Source organism: Callorhinus ursinus, unplaced genomic scaffold, assembly GCF_003265705.2.
Source record: "Callorhinus ursinus isolate GAN/ISIS: 27379988/994484 unplaced genomic scaffold, GSC_fseal_2.0 scaffold24, whole genome shotgun sequence".
Lineage (NCBI taxonomy): Eukaryota > Metazoa > Chordata > Mammalia > Carnivora > Otariidae > Callorhinus > Callorhinus ursinus.
In genome coordinates this window covers 13073153-13077663 of record NW_027397086.1, presented here as the reverse complement: position 1 = coordinate 13077663, position 4511 = coordinate 13073153, and positions in this window count along the sequence as shown.

Genomic DNA, 4511 nt, shown 5'->3' with positions numbered 1-4511 from the left:
GAAGAAGTAGTTGATCAAAAGGAACTAAATACACTGAGCACCGTGTGTGCTTATCCTATTGTTGCTATTCCTCTGTGAGTGAGGTACGGCTTTCCTCAGTTTAGCAATGAGGAAATGGATGAGTCCCATGTCCAAGGTCATGCAGTTCATATGCATTAATAATAAGTAACATTGGCTTTTTTTTTTTTTCCAGTACATGCCGGGGGCTGTTCTAATCTCTATATTAATTCATTTAATTGTAAAAATGATCCTATTGGGCAAGCACTTGGTGCTGAAGCTACCAAGCTTTGCCATTTCTCAGATAAAGAAACCGAGGGGCAAATGTGAATTGTCCAGTTGGAGGAGGAAGGAACAGGGTGTGAACCCAAGCTGGCCTGATTTCCCAGGGTTTTATTCCTCCCACCATGTAGCAGCTGCCATGGTGTCCTGGCTACTCTACCAGGGGTAGTCAGAGGAGTGACTGGAGAATAATGCAGACAAGGTCAGTAACTCCCATGCCATCTAGAAATTGAAAGTTTAAAAGGCAGTGTCTGCGAGTCGCCTTAATCTCTACAGAAATAGAGATGATACCTCTCTATGACAGTGCTAAGTGACAATTCTGAGTGTAAATGTGCTTTTTGGCACAAATTGTCCTGTCCTGATAATCTTGATTATAATTATAAAATAATGGGTTTCTGAAAGGCTGCAAGCAGTTCTGGGAATGGCAGTAAGGGTTTAGAAACGGCATGTTGTTTATGCGAGAAGCGTTCTGTTGAAAACTAAACCCATGTTTAGGAGAAAGGATTGTGTTGTATGCTCTTAAGAAACTATCTTGCTATGTAATTAAATCAAAACCAGTCAGTTGCCAATTTGAGCTCTTGTCTCACACTAACGACACCCCATTTCCCGTGAGCCAAGTGACAGGACTGACCTAAAATGACCCAGCCTGGTCATGCCCCCCCAACCCCCCCGAACCTTGGCCTTCCATCTTCCCATGACCCAGCTGTGAAGTGTGGTTGCAAGGTCCATCTTCCTTCTGGGGACTCTGTCTTATCTTTCCCTTAAGATTCTTAGAGGTCTTCCGAAGGGGTACGTGCACCCCAATGTTTATAGCAGCAATGTCCACAATAGCCAAACTGGAAAGAGCCAAGATGTCCATCGACAGATGAATGGATAAAGAAGATGTGGTATATATACACAATGGAATATTATGCAGCCATCAAAAGGAATGAGATCTTGCCATTTGCAACGACGTGGATGGAACTGGAGGGTGTTACGCTTAGTGAAATAAGTCAATCAGAGAAAGACATGTATCATATGACCTCACTGATATGAGGAATTCTTAATCTCAGGAACAATCTGAGGGTTGCTGGAGTGGTCGGGGGTGGGAGGGATGGGGTGGCTGGGTGATAGACATTGGGGAGGGTATGTGCTATGGTGAGCGCTGTGAATTGTGCAAGACTGTTGAATCACAGATCTGTACTTCTGAAACAAATAACGCAACATATTTTAAGAAAAAAGAAAAAGAAGAAGATAGCAGGAGAGGAAGAATGAAGGGGAGTAAGTCGGAGGGGGAGACGAACCATGAGAGATGATGGACTCTGAAAAACAAACTGAGGGTTCTAGAGGGGAGGAGGGGAGGGGGATGGGTTAGCCTGGTGATGGGTATTAAAGAGGGCACATTCTGCATGGAGCACTGGGTGTTATGCACAAACAATGAATCATGGAACACTACACCAAAACAAATGATGTAATATATGGTGATTAACATAACAATAAAAAAATTAAAAAAAAGATTCTTGGAGGTCTTTCCACCTCCACAATAAAGAATGAACACTTACTGTTGAAGGGATTTTCTAGGAGGCCCTATATGGAAATAGGTGTTAAAAAAAATGTGAAAAAAGTTTTAGAGGCTCTGAACTTCTCACAAAATCCCCAAGAAGCTGTCTCTGACTTCATTTCTTAGAAGGGTAACAGAAGTCTCTCTTTGAAGGTTAGAAAGTCTTCTCTGTTCCAGGATCCTGAAGTTAGATTAAGCTAGTAAATCTACCATGTTTTCTTGTGTCTCTAGGCCACTCTCTCTCTCATTTGCTCTGTGTTCTTCTAGCATCTTCTCTCACCCTTTATTTGTATTAAGGACTTTAGGCAGCTTACAATGGAGACAGTTTTAATAGAACTATTAAAAATGGAAACAGTGTATCAAGATGATAAAGTTTACCCCCTCTGGCTTTTTGAAAAGTATTTGGCTTAAGAATCACTGAGGACTTTAATTATCTATTTCCATCCATTTTTCTAGATACGTTTATGATCCTTATTGTTAGAAATTCTGATTTAGTATCAGAGATTGGGCCTAAGGAATCTGTATTTTCAAATGTTGCCCAAGTGATTTTATCTGAGACCTGAGAATGAAAGTTATAATAGAAAATGGAGGACAATACAACACATTTAATATGGTTACTGGTTTTGTTCTTGAGTTATTGCTATGCTTCGTAACAGCCAAGGCAAGGTCAACAGGATGGCATATGTGATCCTTCTTACAAAGGGAAATAAGGCACCCCCTATTGGTCAGATCATTTCTCTCCTTCACACTGTAGGGTTATTCCCCCTTTATCCTCCCAGGTCAGACCCACTGTGATGTTAGTGCTGACCTCTTCCATTCTGAGCTTACAATATCCATTTAGACATTTTGACCTAGGCTCTTATTTGCTTCTCTTAATGTGGTGCCAATTTCCCTTCTTCATCTCGCATAAACTTATACCAGAAAAATGTCATGGTCTGCTCTGAACTCTCTGAGGCATTTGCTGCCAATTTTAGTTTTCTGATTTTTCATTCCAAAATAAATAAAAATAAAACCTGTCAGCTCTACTTTTGCAAACTGACTACTCGGCTTGCCATTGACTATCCAGATTCCAAAAATGGTTTTCTCTGGGGAACACCAGGATCTCCTGAGCAAAGACTTGCTGAGCCATTGTCAGTCTTCCCAGGAACCTCTTTTTTAATATTGTTGGGGGGCAGGTAAATAATGATAGTCAGTAGCTTTAGCCTCAAGTTTGAGATCCTGAATCCTCTGGAGGAGTGTACTGCTTCCCAGTGGGGAGACGGCTACTGTAGAAACTTTCTACATGCAAAGAGCACTTTTTGAAATTCATGGTAGAGCATGAATCTCCGGCTAGAGCTGTGCGTCCTTTCCACACATCATCTTTGACTGGATTGTCTGTAGTTGCGATGTCTTGTCCAGGTCTGAGAGCTGAGAACCACAGAAAGCAGGGAACACCTTTGCCAGTTACCATAACATTGGCTGCTGAGGTCAGGTAAGTGAGCAAAGGCAGTGGTAGTGCTGTTCAGAGCCTGGCCCTGGACTCAAGACTCGTGCCTATAAAATGGGACACTGGGCTGAGTCAGCATTTTCCAAAGTGGTTGATGATTTTATGTGGTTAACAAGATGGGAGTATATTACCTTTCATAATTATGTATATACTTTCATGGCTATTTTCTGCTTATGATAGGTTTTGTGAAGAGTAAGGAATATGATCCCTTAACAATATATATTTAGGTTTACAATGTGGGCCTTTTTAGAAATAACAAAAACAAAAAAAGAGAACAAAATGAATTAATACAAGAGGTATGTGGGAAAAATTTTGATATTACCATGAGAAAGTTTGCCTATTGGAAAGCAATGGACCAAATGGCTCCTGACATTCCAGTACGTTCACCTCTCCAGGACTCTTTCCTTATCTATAAAATGCAGCGGCTGGAGTAAAACTCCTTTCCAGCAATTCTATTCTATGATTAGAGGTATAATTCCAACATGCAGATGTTCCAGCATCCTTAACATGTGGTTCTAGCATTTTAAAACTTGTGATACCGTATGAAAATTGGAGACTCAATAATAAAGCAGTAGTTTATTCATGCATTTATAATTTTCCCCATTCTCCCTCATGTCTGGAAAAGGTTTTGCTATCACATGAGTTGAGTGGCAGGTGAAAGATTATGGAAGAAAGAATTAGGACAATTTGATGGTGCATTGACCCCACCACTATCTCTTTACCAAACAGACCCTTGATCTCTTTTTCCCTTGGTGTCTGTCTCTTTGTCCTTGGGGTGAATGGTTTATGCAGTCACTTCTATGACAGCTACAAGAACCAAATGGAAGAGAGGATTCAAGAAAATTCAGGAAAGTGCTATATAGTTTGGAAAAGTTAGTATCACAGGGGATTGAAAACTCCTTGAAGAAAGGATTCCTCTTCTTAATTGTATGATCCAATTGTATAATCCCAAGAATACTTCCCATCTTGCTCACTCATTTAAAAAGCAGAAAAATTAACCCATGTGTCACTTTTATAAGATTCTTCTATATTTTGGCAAAGTGTTACTTGGCTACTTTGAATTACCTTAAGGAGAAAACTACAGTTTGTCTAAATCCAAGCACTTTCTTGCACTAGAGTGCTTGCAATTATCCTTTCCCTTTCCCACACTTGACATTTAAAGCGTTATCTCACAGGCTCCTAAACAGTTAGTGATGAAGGCATAGT